The sequence below is a fragment of the Mytilus galloprovincialis genome, chromosome 11 (assembly GCF_965363235.1).
Source record: "Mytilus galloprovincialis chromosome 11, xbMytGall1.hap1.1, whole genome shotgun sequence".
NCBI classification, from domain to species: domain Eukaryota; kingdom Metazoa; phylum Mollusca; class Bivalvia; order Mytilida; family Mytilidae; genus Mytilus; species Mytilus galloprovincialis.
In genome coordinates this window covers 37,589,206-37,597,871 of record NC_134848.1, presented here as the reverse complement: position 1 = coordinate 37,597,871, position 8,666 = coordinate 37,589,206, and the positions used below count along the sequence as shown (strand labels likewise).

General features: G+C 28.8%; 1 long non-coding RNA gene across 1 annotated transcript; it reads left to right on the top strand.

Moving 5' to 3' along the window:
• Window positions 1-2,124: 2,124 nt before the first annotated feature.
• LOC143051126 (uncharacterized) lies at window positions 2,125-8,194 on the top strand. Its single transcript, XR_012970609.1, has 3 exons — window positions 2,125-2,286; window positions 6,608-6,700; window positions 8,030-8,194. It is a non-coding gene; the product is annotated as an uncharacterized LOC143051126 (long non-coding RNA).
• The last annotated feature ends 472 nt before the right edge of the window (window positions 8,195-8,666 follow it).

Genomic DNA, 8,666 nt, shown 5'->3' with positions numbered 1-8,666 from the left:
CATCATTACATGATTCTCAGATTTATCAAATAGAAAAGGTTAAATCATATCATCTTATATAAAAAAATATTTTTAAGTGTTAGAGTTCCGTTAAATTAAAAGTTTTTCTTTCGAGTATGGTTCAGACTAGGTCATTCATCGTTTAGACTTGATCTAGCTTGGATTAGACGGGTTTCAAATAGTTAAGTACAAGTTTAGATTATTAATAGAATTGAGAATGGAAATGGGGAATGTGTCAAAGAGACAACAACTCGATCGTAGAACAGAAAACAGCAGAAGGTCACCAATAGGTCTTCAATGCTGCGAGAAATTCCTGCAACCGGAGGCGTCCTTCGGCTGTCCCCTTAACAGATACACATACTAGTTCAGTAATAATGAACGCCATACTAAAGTATGGTTCAGACCATAGTCGAGTATTATCAAGTACATTTCAGACCAATTCAGACTGGTCGAGTCAAAATCAGTACAGTCGAGTACAGATATAGGCTATTTCAAACTTTACTGGTTTGTAGTGTATAGAATTTCTTATGTGAACGCTTAGACATAATATATATGACAGACAGCAAACATCGACACCAATTGAAAAGTAAAATCACAAAAATACTGAACTCAAAGGAAAATCAATTCGGAAAGTCCATAATCACATGGCAAAATCAAATAACAAAACGCATCAAAAACGAAAGGACAAGAACTGTCATATTCCTGACTTGGTACAGGCATTTTTCAATGTAGAAAAGAAAATGGTGGATTAAACCCGGTTTTATAGTTAGCTAAACCTTGTATGACAGTCGCATCAATTGAACAACAGATACTCGACTCAAAAGTAGGACATACATATTTAGGAGGGATAATTTTAAGACAGTGAACTTAAGAAGACAACACAACAACACATGGTAACAATCATGAAATGACTACATTAGATCTGCGCAAAGCACACATATAACTAACATCAATACAGGGGGGGGGGGGGGGATCGGAACAATAAGATTACTCGCAGCTATATCATATTGATATTTAAATTAAATTTTAATTTGATAAACACATATCGTCTTATAATAACAAAATACGATTCTAAAAAGTTACTAGAAACAAACAAATCGACAACACATTGAAAAAATTACCCCTAATCATTACCCTAACCCTAACTCTAACCCTAACACTAACTCTTATCCTAACTCTAACCTTAAATATCGTGATATTGTTTACCAAATGAGCAAATACATAGTTTGTCTTCTTCTACCTTCACTCAGGCTTGATAGGCGGTAGGTACCAAAATGATTTATAAACTCAAAAGTCAAAGACAAGTTGACAATGCCATGACAACAATGGAAATAGAAATAAACGCAGTCAATAATTCACTAAAAACAATAATGACCATGCAACATAATCTTTTCATGCCATTTACAAAAAAAGCAATGTCCTCGCGTCATTTTGCTAAACATTGTTACTATTACTGTTGAATGCTTTTATGTGATATCCGTTTGACGTGGCTCGGTACTTAAACATCTCGTTAATGTGTTTGTATTGTCTTTCATTTTTTGGTGGCGTGTTTTGTGTATGCGACTCTTTGCATTTCTTTAGATCTTATAACGTGACTCTGCACTTTAAAAGATCCCGTCAGTATGATATTGTTCTATTTTATGTCATTATGATATATTTCTATTATAAATTACAAAATACGTTGAACCATAAACGTCAAAATCATTCAATCGCGTAGTGGAATTAACTATTTGTGGATTCTTATAAATTCTATATATAACTTTTTGACTATTTTCAATCGCGGTCTATTTCTGAAATTTATTCTTACATACTTTTGATTTTTTAACCCTATATGCTAACATTGCCTATCTTCTTACATATATATATATATATTTTTTTTAACATTCATAAATTCTTTATTGCACTCGTTGCTGTTTTAACAAATTACTTAATGTACAGCATTCCATCAAGTATCCCTGTTACATACAATTATAACTGATATCCAGGGAGAATATACAGTAAAACTTATCTTATTTTATACATATTCATTTAATACATTTCTATTTTCTATTATTACTTCTTAAATAAACATAATATCAAATAAAATCTTATCGAAGTACTTAAAGATGTTACAGACGCTGTGTCGTGAAATTTACGGAGAAAAATCCGTTATCGGTTCTTTTAATAGAATTTTGAAACAAATGAAAATATGAATGAGATACAGCGTGGTTACTGGTTCTGTTAATTTTTGTTAATACCTTTGGATTTATACAATTCTTTGGAAGTGTTTTGTTAAACTAAAGAATGGTAAGTAAAATATGATTTTTTTTTGTTTCTTATAAGCTTTTGTCATGAATTTTGATTTTACAAATTTGACCCCAATATTTGTTACCTGTGAGAAGTCTGTGACCTGTCTGTGACCTTTATATTGTAAACATTAGAATTATCTTTATTATTCTTATATATAATATGTTCCTATAGTTTCACATAAAGAAAGAAAAACACAATTAAACATGAAAATGTACATCTTTGTTGTACAGAAATAATAGGATACATGTTGAACATTGTCTAAAAACTATTTATTTTTACTTTTATCCCTCCTTTTCTTTTCAAGTTAATTTTATTCTTCACTTTCATGCATACATAACTTACATACCTACATACATGCATTCACACTAACATATATTTTCATTCACACATATGCTATAGTTACATACATACATGTTCACACCATAGATGTAATACATGTACCTCTATGTTCACACATATAAAGAAAGATACCTTTTTTGTACATAGACACTTATATTATAGTAACATATATTTTTACTTGTCCCCTTGAAATATTGAAAACAAGTACACAATATTAACATTATAGAACATACATTCTGGTTTTTTTTTTTAAAGTTAATTTTGTTTATTTTAAGATCTGCAACACTTTTTTTAACATTATGTTTATTTCGATATTGGCCGTACAATATAATTCAACTGTACTCGAGATTTCATATTTAAAAATTTTCACTATGTCTATTTTTTTTGCCTTATTATTGGATATATAATGTGATTTATATACTGAAAAAAACATTAAGCTCAGCACGTGATTGAGTCCAAAATAAGCATCATCATGAATCTTGTATCCTATTACTAGAGAGTGTAGGCTTATAACATGTTTGTCAATACCTAATTTGTTAAATATATCTCTCATTGATCTCCAGAAGTTTGTGTTATATGCGCATGTGATGAAAAAATGTTTGTAGTTGTCTTGTTCATTGCAATAAGAACAAAGGCTGTTTTCAGAAATTTTCCATTGAAATAACAGCTCTTTATTTGCCAAGATGTAGTGCATTAATTTCCACCTGAACATCTTTATCTTATTATCTTTTAAGTATTCAAAAGTGAATTTTACAGTGTCTTTGAGTTCTCTATTTATATTTCCTGTATGTAATATCTTTTCCCATTTCAAAAAACCAATAGGTGTTTCTGTTTTTATTCGACTTTGCACTATCTTATACATATCTTTATTATTAATGCTCAGTATATCCTCATGTTGTCTTAGTCTAATTTTTTCTCTGTTAATATTTACTATAGTTTTGAATGATCTCTCAGTTTTAAGCTTCTCCCCCCAGTGATTTGGTATGGCTTTTTTAAGTTTTGAAAATTCAGCAATCCAATTAATTTTGTTTTTTAATTTTAGATTGATAACTTTTTCTGATATTTGTCCTCTATTGTCAATTATGTCATTTATAAATAGAATATCACTTTCAATCCATTTATCAAAAAACAGACATTGTCCTTTAAATTTTATCAAACTATTGCCCCATATAATTTGCTTTCTGATCTCTAAAAAGTTACATATTTTATTATTTTTACCTTCATTAAGATTTACATGTATCCATGATTTTATCAGTTCTTGATAGAATAGTGGTGTATTGTTCCATATTTTTTTATCAATTAATTTTATGTTTCTTATATTTATCTTGAAAATTAGCAAATTTTTGCCGAACTTATTTAGGTATAGTTTAGGCAACACCGACCAGTTAGCATTTTCTGATTGTATTATTTTTTTGATCCATTTTATATGTATTGACATTATATAAGACTCCAGATCAATCATTTTTAAGCCCCCTTCAGCATATTTTTTTGTTAATATTGACCTCTTTATTTTATCTTTTCTTCCTAGTTCCAAACAAATCTATAAATTATATTGTTAATGATTTGCAACTTATCTTTAGTAATAATACCATTAGTAGCGAAATAAGTTAAATTTGGTAGCAGAAGAGCTTTTACAATTAAAATTTTTCCAAGTTATGTTAAATTTCTTTTCGACCATCTGTCTACAAGTTTTGAAATTTTATCCAAGATTTTTTCTATGTTCAATGCTTGACATTCCTTATTAGCATACCCAAAATAAATACCTAGACTTTTCACTGGTTTATTTGTCCAGTTTATATTTTCATATTTATCTTCACTGCTTTTTAATCTCCCTAACCATATTCCTTCTGTTTTATTCCTATTAAGTTTCAGCCCTGATAGACTTCCAAATGTCTCTATTATACTGAGAGCCAGACTTATATCTTTACGAGAGTGAAGAAATAATGTTGTGTCGTCTGCTAAATGACAGATTTTTAAATTACAAGATTGCCCATCTAATTTTATTGTTATTCCCTTAAGTTCTTTATTTTTTCTTAATCTTATGGCCATTAATTCAACAGTTATAACAAACAGTGAGACCCACCCATTATTCAAAATACACCCTTTAATATCATTATACATAGTTTCAACCCATCTGATAAATCCACTTTTAAATCCAAACTTTTTGAGAGTTTCTGTCATAAAGATCCATTCTAAAGAATCAAAAGCCTTACTAAAATCTAGAAATAGTACTGCTCCTTCTATATTAAATTTCTCTGAATAATCAATTATGTCTTGAATTTGCCTTATATTAAAACCAATATATCTATTTTTTACATATCCAGTTTGGTCTAGACTTATAATAGATGGTAAAACTTTTTTTAGTCTTTGTGCTAACACATAAGCCAATAGTTTTGTATCTATGTTAAGCAATGTAATTGGACGGTAATTATTTAATGAAAGCGGGTCATCTTTTTTTATATATTAAGGAAATCGCACCTTTTTTTGTGAATTGGTAAGTTCTTTTTTTCTCATAATTATTATTGAATACTTTAACCATTATATTTTTTAAATTATTCCAAAACTGCCTGTAAAATTCCACCGTCAGACCATCCAGGCCAGGGGATTTATTTAACTTCATTTTAAAGATTGCTTCTGTACATTCTTTCTCAGTTACTTCCCCTTCCCATTGATTGCTTTCTGATTCATCTAGTTGTGTTGATATATCTGTTTCTGTTATATACCTCTTAACCTCATTATCATATGGATTAGTTGATTCATAAAGTTTTTTTATAGTATTTTACTTCAAACTCTAAAATTTTATTTTGATTTTTAGTAGCCAAACCATCTTCATCATATAATTCAGTAACAATTTTTTTTGTTTGACAACTCTTTTCTAGCCCCAAGAAATATGCACTATTTTTTTCACCTTCTTCAAACCATTTTACCCTTGACCTTATTTTTTGTCCTTTAATCTTATCTTTATACAGAGTATCTAACTTATTTTCAACATTCTCCATTTCTTTTTGTAATGTTTTATTTATATCAGTACTATCATTTATTTCTTTATTTGGGTTATTCAACTTTGTTTCTAGAACATTTATCTCATCTTTTCTTACTTTAGCTTTTCTTTTACAATAGTCTAAACTTGCATCCCTTACTTCTATTTTCAAATTATCCCAAAGAATCCCCAAATGATCACAGTTGGTTAAATCTTTTTCATATTTAGATATTAGCTTTTTAATAACATAAACATATTCTTCATTGTTCATTATACTACCATTTAACTTCCAATACCCCCGCCCTTTATTTCCTCTTTCAGTATTTATTTTGAGTGACACTGCGTTATGGTCAGTTATTTTTTGGACAATATGTCTAATATCACAACTTTTGCAGTTTTTTTGTACTTCTTTAGAAACAAAAAAATAATCAATTCTGGTAGCTTCTGTTCTATCTTTCCTACACCAAGTAAATTGTCTAGTATTTTTATTTATGTTTCTCCAAATATCAATTAGTTTACATCATTTTATAAGCCTTTTTAAACTTGTTACAGGTTTATCAAATTTTTTGGAAGATTTAGTCTTATATTTTGTATCTAGCAGTGACCGAATGTCATTAAAATCACCTCCTAGAATGACTTACCAGAGTCCGTATTTATTAATAAACACTTTTATTGTTTTAAAACAACTATTTCTTTCTCTCAATCTGTTCGGAGCATAGATATTAACTAATGTGTAAATATTTTCATCTATTTCAATATTAATCATAATGACTCTCCCTTCTAAGTCTTTATGTTCATCTATGTATTTAAATTTGGTTTTATCTTTTATCCATATTGCTACCCCACGTGAATTGCTTGTCCCGTCGCTTCTAAAAAGATTTTCACCAAATTCTTTTTCTAATGTGAACTTCATTTTATTTGTAAAATGGGTTTCCTGTATGAATAGAATATCATTTTTTTGTTGATTTGACCAGCTTATAATTTTACTTATTTTTTCAGATTGTTGCAGGCCATTGGCATTGACCGTGCTTATATGTAGATTATTCTTCATTTTGGATTAAAAAAACAAAATTTGATTGAGCATTTTATCTGGTAAGTACCATTTTCTAATCATAGTTTTAAAAATATTTTCCATATGTAATATACAGCTGTTGCTATACATTTGTCTATCACTTTTATACCTTGCTTTTTTAGTGGGTTTTTTATTCATTTTTTGGCAGAAACATTTTACCATATATGTAGCATTTTTATTGCTTATAAATGTATGTTTACAGAAAGGTTTTAAATGACTTTTTCTTTTCATATACAGGTATATTTCCTGATTGTTTACAAAATACGCTTCACTGATTCTTACAGATTTAAATTTTAACGATGTACCTTTAAACAATTGTCTAGCTTTTACTACCGGTAATTTTTTGTTACGGTTTATCCTACATTTATTTCAGTTTCTTAGTTTAAGTGGTTTCTTTTCACAGAAATATAAACAATGATTTACTTTCGGTATTGTGTCTTTAGAATCTGACATAAATTTTATTTTATTTTTATTTTTAAAACTGAACCTTCTGTGTTCCGATCTCAGTTTGTAACACATTTTGTATTTAAAATTTTGTTTGCCTCTTTCCGTATGTTCTAGATTTTAACCTGCTGATGGCAATAACTCTTCTGTTGAGTCTGATGTTTAAGGCCGAATCGTATTTTGATGATTGTTTCCAATGTTTTAATGATTTACACTCATTATAAACTATGTTATAAAATTTATTAGAAAACCATTTAAGACACTCATCAGTAGATCTTATTGCAAGATCCAAGAATTTAGAAATTGACTTAAAAGTCCGTTCAAGGTCGAATGACCTATATTTACTTGACCACGTGGCACTGTATGTAAACACAAGCACGTGTTGACACACATTTTTTACCCACAAAATGATGCATGTAACCTTAGGCACTTTATGGCACCATATGCAGTTATCAGTACTCTTTTCATCATAAATATGATAAGATAATTTGATCACAATACATATCACTAGAAAGTATTTCATTAGTATTAATAGATATATAGAAGTCCATACATAATAGCATACACATACATATAAAATTTTTAAAACAAAATCTTGTGATATATAGTACACTGTTTTTCTCAAGTACACATTTTGAAAAAATAGCATTTTTAGAACATTTACTATTAGGTGAAATATTAAAAACATTTTCTGAAGCTGATCTAAGTATTGAATGTGTGCTTCTTATATATTTTACAAATAAATTTAACATTATTATCCTTTGACAAGTGATAATACGCTTTGAATAGAAAAGATTTGTTTTACTCAAATTTATTAAATGTACTGTATTCACTACCTTAATACACCTTTGTTCTATATCAGAATCTTCATATTTTATTCTTACTTTTTTCTTTTTCTTTTTCAGGTTAAACATTTTGAACAAGATTAACTTCAGTAGAGTTAAAGAGACTGTTGAAGCTAGACCTTCTATTCTCTTTACAACCTGCTGCATTAGTATACAGCTTACATCAAATTTACAGATCAAACATTTTAGATAGTAAATACTGGATGATATAAATAAAAACTATTTTGTGAGACATTTTAACATAGCAATGCATGTTTTTTTTTTAATGTTTATATATAATTTTTATTAAAAGTATCTAAAAATTTTATTGTTAATATCATCATAATTAATTTAGCGTTTCTTCTTTGACTTCTTTGCATCTCTTGTTGCGTCATGAAGATTTTCAGTTGGCGTCACAGGAGATTTTTCAACGTTTGGATTTTTATTTCTTAGCTGTTTAGGAGTCTCATTAGTATTGTTAGCGCTGTCTTGATCTCTGCTTTTTGTTGATAAATATCTTGTTATGCTCTCTTTATGGCCTGTGTTTTTGTTGTTCTTTGGTGTTTGACTTTGTTGTTTCCTGGACAACCCACTTTGAGTATCAAGGATTGACTAAGACTGTTCTGGATTGTTATCTGTCTTCTTCCTTTCCTCGACACTCTTTGACGGCTTTGTAATATTTTGGGAATTTCCTTCCTCAAGAGACTGATTGTTTTCA